This window comes from Ailuropoda melanoleuca, chromosome 1, assembly GCF_002007445.2.
Source record: "Ailuropoda melanoleuca isolate Jingjing chromosome 1, ASM200744v2, whole genome shotgun sequence".
NCBI classification, from domain to species: Eukaryota; Metazoa; Chordata; class Mammalia; order Carnivora; family Ursidae; genus Ailuropoda; species Ailuropoda melanoleuca.
In genome coordinates, this window is record NC_048218.1 from 108681664 (window position 1) to 108695911 (window position 14248).

Genomic DNA, 14248 nt, shown 5'->3' on the forward strand with positions numbered 1-14248 from the left:
CGTGGATGATATCTGGATGATGTGCTTTCAGTCTACCCTCAAAAGTCAACCATCCTGAGGCACCTGGGTGGCTCAGTCGGTTAAGTGTCTGCCTTCAGCTCAGGTCATGATCTCAAGGTCCTGGGATTAAGTCCCACATCAGGCTCTCCCCTTTACTTCTCCCTCTGACCCCCTCCCCATGCTCACTCTCACGTGCACGCTCTCTCTCTCAAAAAAAATAAATAAAATCTTAAAAAAAAAAAATCATCTTTTTCTTAACAGCTTTATTCAGATATAATTCACTTATATAGGGCACCCACTTAAAGGGGACAACTCAATGGCTTCTAGTATGTTCACAGAGATAGACGGCACCACAGTCAATTGTAGATCATTTTCATCACCCCTAAAACACCCCACATGTCCATTAGCAGTCACTCCTCATTTCCCCAAACCCCACTGATTCTAGACAACCACTAATCTACTTTTTGTCTCTATAAATTTGCCTAGTTTGCCTATTCTATATTTTGTAACAATGGAATCACATAATACAGGGTCCCTTGTGACTGGCTTCTTTCACTCAGCATGTTTTCAAGGTTTAGCCACATCACAGCATGGGTAGGTGCTTCATTTCTTTTTACTGCCAAATAATATTCCATTGTATGGATATACCACATTTTTTAAAGATTTCATTTATTTATTTGACACAGAGAGAGAGAGCACAAGCAGGGGGAGTAGCAGAGGGAGAGGGAGAAGCAGGCTCCCCTGCTGAGCAGGAAACCTGATGCAGGACTCGATCCCAGGACCCTGGGATCATGACCCAAGTGGAAGGCAGAGGCTTAACCGACTGAGCCCCCCAGGTGCCCCAGATATACCACATTTTAATTATCAATTTACCAGTTTATAAACATTTGGATTACTTCCATGAATAACACTGATACGAACATTCATGTACAAGCTTTTGTGTAGACGTGTTTTCATATCTCTTAGGCATATTTCTGAGAGTGGAATTGCCGAGTCACATGGTGACTCCATATTTATCATATCAAGGACCTGCTGGGCTGTTTTCCAAAATGACAGCACCATTTTGCATTCCCACCAGCAGTACATACAAGTTCCCATTTCTCCACACGCCTCCCAACACGTGTCTTTTGACTACAGCCATCTCAGCGCGGGTGAGGTAGCTCATGGTGGTTTTGTTTTGTATGATGGCTAATGACGTTGAATGCATAAAACTATTTCTTTTTGATACTGGTAATATGGTAGCCACACAGGCCAAATTCACCATAGTCTAGTCTGATTTTTATGAACAGTCTAAACATATTGATAAAATATGAGTAAGGAACAATCAGAAGAGATGGAGTTGAAAATTCTAAAGGTGGCAAGTCATGAATTCATTCATGTATTGAGCCCCTGTGAGAGATGAGAGACTGTTTTGGGTGCTGAAACAGGGCAGACAGCCACACAGGGATAGTTTCTGCCCTTGTGGAACTTAACATCCCATCAGGGGACATTGACCAACAAGGATCTACATAAGGAAGTAATTATAATCATGAACAGCTTGGCGAAGGACAAGTAGCGGAGGCTCCGAGATATGACAGAGGGTCCTGACTTCGTCTGAGGGCTCAGGGAAGTGAAGTTCGAGTGGAGATCTGCAGGATGAACTCAGGGTCAGAAGACGGGGTGGTGCATAGGTACTGAAGTGGTGGGGGTCATGCAGGGTGGGGAAGCTGAGCAAGCCAGAGGGACCAAAAGGTGGCCGGTGTGGCCTGTGGCCAGGGTACAGACCCCAAGGAAATGAGGCTGGAGACACAGGCCAGATCATAGGCAGTATTACAACTTGTGTTCAGGGTTTTGACCTTTCTCCCCAAAGCAGGAAGAAGCCACTGTTTGAAGGGTTTAATTTGGGGAGCTGGATGATAGGATTGGGTTTGCACTTTTATTTTATTTTTTTAGAAACCTGAATTATTTTTTTTTAATTTAAATTCAATTAACTAACATATAATGTATTATTTGTTTCAGGGGTACAGGTCTGTGATTCATCAGTCTTCTTTAACACCCAGTGCTCATTACATCACATGACCTCCTCAATGTCCATTCCCCAGTTACCCCATCTGCCACCCCTCTCCCCTCCAGCAACCCTCAGTTTGTTTCCTGAGATTAAGAGTCTCTTATGGTTTGTCTCCCTCTCTGGTTTCGTCTTGTTTCATTTTTTCCTCTCTTCCCCTATGATCCTCTGCCCTGTTTCTTAAGTTCCACATATCAGTGAGATCAGGTGATAACTGTCTTTCTCTGATTGACTTATTTCGCTTAGTATAATACCCTCTAGTTCCACCCACGTTGTTGCAAATGGCAAGATTCCATTTTTGCACTTTTAAATGCAATTTACTTTTGAGGGTAGACTCTGGCTGCAATTTGAAGAATGCAAAAATAAGAAGGAACGCAAGCAGACCTTTCAGGAAGGGATGTTAACTAATCCAGGCCAGAGACAAAGGTAACTTAAGTCTAGAATTGGGGACACTAGAGAGATTTGAGAGGCAACTACAGGATATTTTGAAGAAATTTAGCGAATGATTGGATTTGGGGGCTAGGAAGTGGAAGATGTCAAGGATGACTCTGCAGTTGGATGGATGATGGCGCCACAGATTTGGTAATGGGAACCCAAGGGAAGGAGCAGGCTGGGGCTGGCGGAGCTCATGAGCTCATTCCAGAAGCTAAATTTAGGTGCCTAGGAAACACCGAGCGGAGAAGTGGAGTGGACAGTCGGATATACAAGTTTGGATCTCAGGGGATGCTCAAGGTGCAGGTTGTAAGTGTGGAGCCTTGGGTGAAGATGAGCTTATTTAGGGAAAAGGTGTGGAATTAGAAGAAAAGGAACCTAGTGATGAGGCTGAGTCATTGCAACGTTTGAGGTCACACAGAAGAGGATTCTCCAGCAGAAGAGGTTGAGGAGAAATGAAAGAGGTAGGATGAGAACTGGGAAAGTTACTCGAGTCAAGAGATAAGAGTTTCAAGGAGAGAGTGATCAACAATATTAGAAACAATACGACAACCACTGGATTTAGCAACAGAGAGGTCACTGGTGACCTTAGCAGGATCTGTTGTGTTGAACAGTAGAGGCTGAAGTCGGCTGGAGTGAGGTGAGGAAATTGAGAGGAGCTGAGTAGGCAACTCTTTTAAGAACTCAGGAGGTAAAGGGCAGAAGAGGGGGAACAGCTAGAAGGAGATGTGTGGTCATGGGAGGGTGGCAAGCCGAGGCATATTTAAATATGGAGGAGAAGGACTCACCCTGTGGAGAGAGACTGGAGGGTGAGGTACAGAGGCGACAAAGCTGAGTGATAAAGAGCTCAGCTTCTGGAGCCAGACCACTTGGGTTCAATTCTATCTCCTCTATCTGCTGCCTGTGTGGCTTTGAGGGGGATGTTTCGCCTCTCTGTGCCTCCATTTCCTCATCTCTATAATGGAGGAAAAAGGGGCGCCAGGGTGGCTCAGTCGGTTGAGCGTCTGACTCTTGGTTTGGCTCAGGTCATGATCGCAGGGTCATGGGATAGAGCCTTGTATTGGGCTCCACGCTCGGTGGGGATTCTGCTTGAGATTCTCTCCCTCTGCCCCCACCCCCGGCTTACACATGCACTCTCTCTCTCTCAAATTAAAAAAATAAATCTTTTTTTAAAAATAAAATAAAATGGAGGGGGGAAATGGAACTACTGTTGGTAGGGTTAAATAAGAGAACATATAGAAAGAGATGCGATTTGGATAGAGTCACTTTGCCAATGCAGGATTCCAGAACCACACTGATCATCTTCACCAGTCTCCTGAGTTTTGCTCTTAAGAGACCCCCACTTGCTCCCCCTTTAAATTCTGACAGGAACAACCAATTTCTGACTTAAAGTGGGTGATGGTCAACTATTTCTACCATTAAAAATAAAGCTCCAACAGAATGTGAATGTAGGCTCACCAGAAGTCACAGACTAGAAAGTTCAGAGCAGCATGATTCATAATAGTTTCAAGTTGGAAGCTATTCAAATGCCCATCAACAGAATATCAATAAATAAACTGGTATATTCAGACAATGAATACCATTTGGCAACAAGAATACACAATCTACAACCACCCACAGTAATACGCACGAAAGAAGCAAAAGAGTCTATGTTGTGCGGTTCTATTTACATAAAGGACAAAAACAGACAACACTCATCGACACTGTTAGATAACAGGACAGGGATTTCCCTTGGGGGTGGGTAGTGACTAGAAGTGGGGGAGGTTTGGACAAAAGGTTTCCTGGAGGGTTGCTAATAATAATAATTTTTAAGAAAACATTAAAGGACATATTTGGAAAACATACTGCTTGATAACGCTCTATAGCCATCTTCAAATTCAAGTTTATCGGCTTGGTGAAATAAATATATACATTTTGAAATGCAAAGCAACACAAGTTTTTGCATTGTTCCCACAAAGGCAATGACCCCAGACTCTATAAAAGGTGTTTAAAAAGCACCACTTTTCAGAGGTCAGAGGAAAAAAACAACAATAAACCTCTCATGTTTTCTTAGGATTTGAGGTCTTTCATTTCCTCAGAACATTCCTGATGGGTAGCTTTAAAGGAAGCATCTTCCTGACTCAGCCTCAGGGACAGTCACTATGTCTGACCAGGCAGTCTCACCCACGTGTTTGAACCAGCATCTAACTACTGACCTTCTTCTAGGACATGCTTGCCCAGAAAACTAGTTTTGACTGACGGTTACTTCTCATCTGACATCGAAATCCCTAGACCATTTTGAGATAAAGCTGAGTTGCAGCCATAGTCCTACATGACCTTCTCCTGCCTGGGTCTCTTGACCTTATTTTTCTCTTCATTCAGAGTTTTTGCCTGGACTTCCGACAGAATGATTGGAGTGACCTAGCTCTGAAATTAGTATCAAGACGTTTACCAAATTTTCTCTGAAACCTATACCCTCAGCTCGTTTCCACCATATTGGATTCCCTATGACTTGAGAAAATAAGAACTGCACTGGATAAGTCACATGCTGCTTGGGACTTGACCTGAGTGGTTGCCTCTTCCCTGGGCCCTCTTTCTGTCTCTACTTGTCCCTCATTCCTTGTTCTCTTCATATGTGGGTTCTTTCCCATTGTCCCCGGTGTGTCTGCTAATGTCCTGCTTGGGGCCAACTGTGATACTACAAGGTTAAAAATTTCCCCTTTCTCTTTCCCCTCACCTGCCTGCTCAGTGCCACCTGGAATCAGAAATAAAACCATCCAGACTTACCTAAGTTGTAGCTACCAATCATCAAAAATGAAGTCTACCAATAGACTCCTTCCAGTTTTTGTAATTTCCTCAGGAAACATAATTCTTTTTTCTTTCTTTTCTTTTCTTTCTTTCTTCTTAGAGAGAGGAAGAGAGAGAATGCGGGCAGGGGCAGAAGAAAAGGGAGAGAGTGAAGAGCCCCATGCAGGGCTCAATCTCACGACCTTGAGATCATGACCTGTTGAGATCATGACCTGAGCAGAAATCAAGAGTCGGGTGCCTAACTGACTGAGTCACCCAGGTGCCCCAACATAATTATTTTCAAATTGATCTGCCTTTGACTTCATTCTATAAATTAGTATATGGAAATTCAGCTACCTCACTTAGCCGATTCAAGAAGAGAGGAACCAACTAAATAAATCACATTCCATTTTGTCCTGAAGAACCAAGGCCTATATTCATAAAGTTCTCATTAAAATATGAATAAACAGCTATAAAAATAATACACTGCATATATCTTTGTGAAGTAAACACAGAGTGAACTCTGCTTATCAGAGATGCTTCAAGTGAAGGGATTTAAATGGCTTTGCAAGATATTCTATCAGAATTAGGCTGGAGAGAAAAACAGAGCATTAGGAAAACAAAAGTAAAGTAGTTATGCTCATTTATGGTGAGGAGTTGATTTAGTCTAAACTGCTATCATCTCCTCAGTAACATAATGGTGAAGGATTCCAGAACGTCACAACTGAAAACTTGGGTTCAATTATATTATTATTGGCATACACACCTATCTTTGTCGATTCTTACAAAACCAATCCAAGCATGTTGGCACAGACAGAGCACTCTCAATGTTTGATCCCCAGACCAGTAACATCAGCATCATCCACAAAATGTTAGAAACAAAAAATTCTCAGAAGCACCTCAGACCCACAGAATTAAAACCCTAGGGAATGATGCCCACCAACCTATATTTTGACCAACCTTCTAGGTTATTCTGATGCATACTCAAGTTTGACTCGAATTCATCTTCCCCTAGCACACAGAAACACCAGGTACCCCTACTTTTGTGTGAAGTCATACTGGTGTCTCTCCTTGTCCCATTAGCCCACGTGGGTATGAGACTTCATTCTCTACCTCTCTTAACCAGGGCCATGATAGAGACTGCTGTCCTCGCGATCCATTCTTTCCTTATCCCTCTTACTATTAAAATCATCAGCCACCTCATTGCACCACAAATTTTAACAGGTCGTAGGGCTTTCCAGCAAGAAATCACATATTCAATCGTCTCTTACCCCTGGAGATGACTATGCAAATAATTAGTTTGGATCAAGAACATATGAACAAAAGTGATGCATTCAACTTCCAGATTATATCTTTTTAAAGATCCCAAACAACCTGGTTACCCTCCTCTTTCTCTCCCACCCCCCTCCCCAACCGAATGCTAATATGGTTATTTGGCTCTGAGGATGAGGACCACGTTGCTCTGATGGAGCAGAAAGGTAGAGGACACCTGGGTCTGTGGATGCTCCTAGATCAGAGCTGTCCCAAGAACCTCGACTACATTCTTCTGGACGGTTATGCGAGACAGAAATAAATACACTGTGATTTCACTTCAACTGCTCTCTCTCTCTCTCTGTTACAACCTAGCCTATACTTCTTTATCAGGCAGAGCTTCCCTTCTAGAGCTTCGATCCTATTTTCTTTCCTAAGGCTGAGATTTCATGCCTCGTTCCCATAAATCCACCTTTTATATATATTCCCATTCAAGACAATTGCCACTTGATATTAAGGATGTCTAGTCCTACCCAGGTTTGGTAATTGTGACCAACTTCCCCACTGAGGACCTCTACAAAAGCCAGACACATCTCCTTAATATTTGAAAAATCTACTTAAAGTCACTGAAGAGGTAACAAGGCAATTTAAATAAGCTAAGCTAACGGAAGAGAGGGAAATCCAAAGTGGTCCATTTGGGCTTGCTTTTTCCGAGGGCATTTGCCAATTCTGGAAGAGGTGACTGAGAGGCTGAGCAAGATTTTTGACAGCCTTGAATGGGCTAAGGAAATTTTTAAAGAAAGAGAATCAGAGCCCACTTACTCTGGGAGAGAGGTGTTGCTAACCTCCACACTTGAGACTGGGACACTGAAGGCTGCATTCCAGCACAGGATGAAAGGAAGCAGAATAATCCTCACGGGGATGCAATCTAGTTTTGAATCACGGTAATCACCCAAAATTGGATTAAGGTAATCCTGGATTACGAGCTTTCCCAGGTTCCTTCTTAAAGCACATGTAATTCCTCTCCAGAGAAAGATAATATTTTATAAACCTCAAATTACTTCCACAAAATTTTCAAATAACAATGCCTGGCACAAGATAAGAAAATAACCAGGTATCATGGTGACAGATACACTTCCGGTGAGCATAGCATGACACATAGTATGTTGAATCACTATGTTGTACACCTGAAACTAATGTAACGTGTGTGAACTATATAAAAAAAACTCAAAAGGAAAAAAAACAGGTATTTAAAGAGACAAGACTACTTGAACAATAACAACAACTACAAAATAAGCAGAAAAAGAAACAACAGAAACAAACCTGGAGGGTTCTGAATATTGGAGTTACCGGACACAGGCTTAAAAATAACTATGCTCACAAGATTAAAAGAGACCAAAGACAATACTGAATTTCAACAGGGGATCTGAAAATATTAAAAAGGACAGAGCAGAGTCTATTTTTTTTCTAGAATTTCTAGAATTCTAGAATTTCCAAATAGAATTAGGAAACTGTGGGCTGACTCCTGATCATGGAGAGAGATTTTGGGATCACCCTCATCTAAATCCATGAAATGGGTTCTCCACAAGAAAGATGAGTAGAGAGAAGGAATGCTGGGCCACCATGAAAAATCACTGCCCACCAGAGGGCTTTATAATGACAGTGACAGAGAGTGGATAGCTAATAAAATTAAACAAGGGAGCATGTCAACTCTCAGGTTTCCAAATTAAATTCATCCTTAGTAAAGAACTTTAGGGACCTACATCTTCCTCTATGCTCAGCCACGGTTTGTTTCCTGCACAGCCCCTGCCTTTTTTTTTTTTTTTTTTGTCTCTGGAAATCCCAGACCCCTACTGCTCTCCACTATTCTGCACTCAAAACCCGAGCTCCCACAACTTTCCCACTGAGTCATCCAGTGGAAGGAGGTTCTGAGTCAGCAAATGGGCTGATGGAACAAGCCCTTGGACACTGGCCCCCCAAGCCTTCCAAAGACCTGAAGTTACTTCTTCACCTCTGGAAACAACACAACACATTTCCACCTCTTCCTCCTCCTTCCCTTTCTCCCCCCCGCTTCCCTCCACCACCCCACACCCACCAATGGACATAAGGAGTGAAAGGGGGCAGAGACCTTCCCAAGGCTGCTATGAGCCTCTAACATTTAGGCTTACAGAAAGGATCTTCTCCCATCTCCTGAGGGAAGGAAAGCCCCACAGGGCTGTTGAGAGGAAAAGGGACTGGGCCCCCCAGGCCACGAGTTGGGGACATAATGGAAGTCCTCAGCATGATGTCAGTATTGATTTCACCAATCGAATCCATTAAGTAAAATCAGTTATTTGTGCAGTATCATGTGAATCTGCACATATTTGAAATGTATTCAAATATTTTTTTTTTTAAAGATTTTATTTATTTATTTATTTGACAGAGATAGAGACAGCCAGTGAGAGAGGGAACACAAGCAGGGGGAGTGGGAGAGGAAGAAGCAGGCTCATAGCGGAGGAGCCTGATGTGGGGCTCGATCCCGTAACGCCGGGATCACGCCCTGAGCCAAAGGCAGACGCTTAACCGCTGTGCCACCCAGGCGCCCCTGAAATGTATTCAAATATTTTGTATTCTGGGGCGCCTGGGTGGCTCAGTCCGTTAAATGTCCAACTCTTGATTTCAGCTCAGGTCATGATCTCAGGGTCATGAGATCGAGCCCTGTGTCGGGCTCCATGCTGGACATGGAGGCTGCTTAAAATTCTCTCTCCTTCTCCCTCTGCCCCTCCCCCCTCCTTTGTCTCTCTCTCTCTCTCTCTCTCTCTCCAAAATGACTCTAGTGGTATTGTAAAAACATATCTATTGCAAAAACATCTAAATAGAGGTGTATACGAGCTAAAATTAAAGGGCTTCTTCACACCCCCCCACCCCTCATGCCTATTCCCCAGAGGTATTTGTTTCTAAACATTAAAAAAAAAAAGTCCTCTCCTTTATGTATGGGTATGTACATGTGTGTATCTCCATCCTACCTAGGATGCTACCGTCCCTGAAGGGTATCAAATGTGTGTTTATTCATTTCTTTAGAGACATTCCAGCTACTGCACTATCTAGGCTACAACAGAAAATCTCTTTTAACTGTCTATTGTCATACAACAAACCACCGCAAAACTTAGTGACTTCAAAAACAAACCAAAAAGCTCACCATTTTATTTAGTTCACGATTCCGCAGTGCGGCTGTGCAGATCTGATCCGTGCCAGCTGGTGGGTGAGCTGGAGCTCCCGTTCACATTCGGCTGACTGGTAGCTGGTAGGTGCCAGGGCCCTCAGCCGCACCAGCTTGTCCCGGCTCCTCGTGGCCTCACACGCTCCAGCAGGCTAGCCCAGCCTCATCCCACCGCGATCTCAGGGTGCCAGCAGCAAAAGCTGCCAAGCGTCCCAACCAGCGCTCGGGGCCGCCACGCGCATCGCGCTTGCTAATGCCCCATTGGCTAAAGCAAGTCACATGACCAACCCCAGATTCTGGCGCGGAGACTTGGACTCGCCTCTTGACTGGAGGCGGAAAATTACATTGCAAAGGAGCGTGTGGGCAGGGAGGGTGTGAATTTGTAGCCTATTTAAGCCACCAGATTCCTTGAGGGCATGTGTAGGGCACCTGGGAATTCCTAGGGATGTCTCTTCTAGAAGCTGTATCCTTTGGTCGGAAGGGCACGTAGCCCCACTGCCCTCTCAGGCCCTTTGTGTTCTGGCTGTTTAAGGGAAAAGGTCTTTCCTCAAGGGCACGACCTCAGAGGAGAACGCTGACAGGAGTTCTGGGTCTGAGAGGTGGTGGATCCTAGAACCTGGTGTGGGGCGGCTATGATGGGAACAGAAGGGGCTAAGAGCTGTATCTTTATGATCCTAAGAGAGGGGCACTTACCAACCAGAGGGTGGGTGATCCTCTCTGGAAAGCCCAGGGCGGCTGCCTCTGCGGGTGAGTTACCTTAAGGGCTTAAGTGATTAACTGGGAAAAGAAAATGCGACTGTTTTCACACCAAGTTGATGGAGTTTACACTAATTATACGTATTTTAGTTAATATCTAATCATTAAAACTTGTCCTAATGTGTTTACTTTGAGAAATTCCCCACGCTGTCCACTTAAAACTCATACACTTTTCTATGTGTATATTTTAATTAAAAGTTTGTATTTTCGAAAACTGGCTCGGGTTGATCATAACAGCTCGAAGGACACAGGGACCTTTTGTGGTGTTGGGAAGACAACATTGTCTGGGAGCCAGGTGACTTGAGTTGTAGTCCCCACTAACTAGTTCTGGCCTTAGATAAACCACCAAGCTTCTCTGAGCCAGAGTTGTTCACCTGTGAACTGAAGGATTCTCAATTACACCTAAAACCCATTTAATTTTCTGTGATCCACCTCCTTTTATTAAGTACGTACTAGGCCTTCAGGACACATTGAAGGACAAGATAGAAACATTTCCTGCCCTGGTGGGACTTCGAACCTAGTAAGTACAGACAGACAAATCGACAAGCAGGAACTGCCTGTGATCTGGGCCATCCCCTGAGAGGAGCAGCAGAGGGGCAGCCGGGGTGTGGGGGGAGCCTTGTGGAAATCATAAGGGATGAGCGTCAGCCAGGTGAGGCAGAGGGGAAGAGTACACGGGAGCAGGAACGGCATGCTGCAGGTCCTGAGGGGAGAGATGGCACGTGCGTTCGTTCAAGGGGCGCAAAGACCTCGGGTAGAACCGACACAGGAGTGGGTAAGGGTCTCACAAGACACAGCTGGAGAAGTAGGGCCTGCAGCTTATTAAATCAGCCTGCCGGAACCCTGGCTGACCCCTGCACCAACAGAAGTCCCTGACAGGGCAGAGTGAACATGGAAACAGTTTATAATCAACCTGCCACTTCCTTCTCAGGCCATAAATACACTTGAATATTTATTATCTATACGTTTAAGTCTCTTTTTTCCTGACCTCACCTATGTTTCGGATCACTGACAAGCTTTCAAAGAGACATCTACACGGCGGCCCCATCCACAAACTATTACAGCATTCTGGCTAATTACAAGACTGCAGACAATCACCAATGTAGATGGATAATGCGATACTTACAATGTGCCAGGAGCTGTTCTAAGATATTACATACATTAACTCACTGAACCCTTGTGAATGGCCTATAAAATCGGTACAAAGAATATTAATGCCCACCTCATGGGCTTGTCAGGAGGATTTAATATTGCTGCTGTTTTACAGAGGTGGAGACTGAGGCATGGAGAAGTTAGGTGTCTCAGGTCATGCAGTGGGTCAGTTTCAAGGCCTGGATTTAAACCCAAGTAGACTTGCTCCTTGAATTCATGCCCTTAACCGTGGTTTTTAGCCTCTTGGGGCTCCTTCTCCCCTTTTCTTCTCAGACTTTTCCCCATCTTGGCGATGTTACGGACTGAATGTTTGTGCCTTCCCTAATTCCTAATGTTAAAGCCCTAATTCTGAGGCTGGTTATATTTGGAGATGAGGCCTCCTTTGAAGCAATGAAAGCTAAATGAGCTAAAAGGGTAGGGCCTTGGTCCAATGGGATTAGTGTCCTTATAAGCAGAGACACCAGTGAGCCCACCCCCACTCCACTGGGCTCATGCAGCAAGGAAGAAAAGGCCAAGCAGCCACCTGCAAGCCAGGAAGAGGGCTCTCACCAGAAATCAAATTTGCTAGCTCCCTTGGTCATGACTTCTAGCCTCTACAACCATGAGAAAATTAGTTTCTGATTCAGTCTGTGGGATTGCGTTATGGCAGCCCTAGCTGACTGATAGAGTGGGACAACCTAGTCCTCCACCTGCCCTCCACTGCTTCCGTCAGTTTTCCTTTCTCCTGTGGTCTGAAGTCTGCAATGAGTGCAGGGCTAAGTTCTGCATGCTGGCAGGTCTGGTTCCTTCTAAAGGCTCTAGGGGAGAATTTGAAAAAACTAAAAGGTGATGATGTGTTGGAGGCCAGGGAGTGGTTCCCTGTGTGGAGGTGCCACTTGAGGTAAGACCCGCCTGAGGAGGAAGGAGACATGCGAGAGCTAAGGAGAGAGAGCGAGAGCCTGGAGGTGGAAACAGCATCGTGTATTGGTTTCCTGTTGCCACTATAATAAGTTACCACAAACTTGGTGGCTTAAAACTGCACAAATTTACTATCATACAGATAGAACTGCTTATTTATTTGTTTCCTTTTTAACGCCTTCATGTAACTTTCTTCCAGAATATAAACTTCATGAAGGCAAGGGCCTTGTAGGTCTTACTCCCAGACGTATCCTCAGAGACTAGAGCACTGAAATCGAATATTTGTTGGATAATTCTCTAACTGAATGCAAAAATTATGGAATAAACTGAGGTAGGTCTGCTTGATGTGACAGAAAAGTTAAATGATGAGAATGTTTATGATGTCATGTTCAAATGAAGAAAAGCATGGTACAAAGTTATATATATTCACAAGATGTAAAACAAATAAATATGCAGAGAAGAATGACTGACAGAAAATACCTCAAATGTTAACAGTGTTTGTTTCAGGACGCTAGAAACATGGGTAGGCTTTTTCCCCCTTTATCTTTACTTTCTGCATTTCCAGATTTTCTGTAGTGAGCGTGTATTACTTTTTAAATGTCTGGGGCTCTGGGTAAGAAATAATCAACCAGGTCATACCAGGTAATGGCCACCTCCTTCCTGAGTGTCTCTTGATTCCGCTCTCCTTGGTCCCTACCCAGGAACAATCTCATAGAGCTCCAAGACATCCTCTGTGCCTGTCTGGCAGCCGGTCACACATTTCATCTTCTGTTACAGTTATCTGAGAACTTGTCACATCTCCCCTCCCTCTCTGCTTCCTTATTCATCTCTGTATTCCCAACAGTATTTCTTTGGCCCTTGGGCTGCACTTCAAACATACTGCCCATTATCATAACCTTTCATCTCTATCCTATCCTATCTGTTCTCCCTGATCCTGCTCTCCAATTGTCTAGTGAGTCTAGCAGAGTCTAAATGTAACCATACCTTGCTCAAAGCCTCCAATGGCTCCCCATTTCCCCAGAGGAAAAGCCAAAAGCCTTCCACAATTGATCACTTGTTTCCTCCACTCCAGCCACACTGTCCCCCCATCCCCACACTCCCTCTCTGTGCCTGGAACACTCTTCCCCAGAGATCCCCCTGACCAGCTCCCTCATCCCCTCAGGCCTCTACCCAAATACTACCCTACTAGAGAGGTCTTCTTTGCCCACCTCTATCAACAATCAACTATTCCTGCCCACAGATCTGCACCCCTCCTACACACATTCACTTGATGTTTCTCCATAGCACTTATGACCTTCAGACACACTAATTATTTATTGTGTGCTCCTCCTCCAATCCAAGCACCAGGAGCGAGAGCAGAAACTGTGTATACCGCTACTTTCCCAGAGCCTGGAACGGTGCCTGCTATACAGCAGGCTCTCGATAAATATTTTTTGAATGAACAGATTACTGAATTACTGAGTGGACTAAATGGAGGGATGGATGAATGGAAGGGACGTCCTGTAGGAGGCAGGAAGAGGAGGGATAGCCCTCAGTGGTTAGTTTCATCAGGGATAAAGAGTATCTACTTCTCTGTAACTGTAGGGACAGTCCAGACACAAGAAACAATAAATAGAGTTAGGCTTACAGATTGAAAGAGATGGAAGCAAAAGGTCTATAAAGCCAGGCTTGACCTCAAAAGAACTACTGAGAAGATACGAAACTAGGGAGAAGAGAGCAGGAGGATTTAGGGACTTCGGGTAGAGAGAATC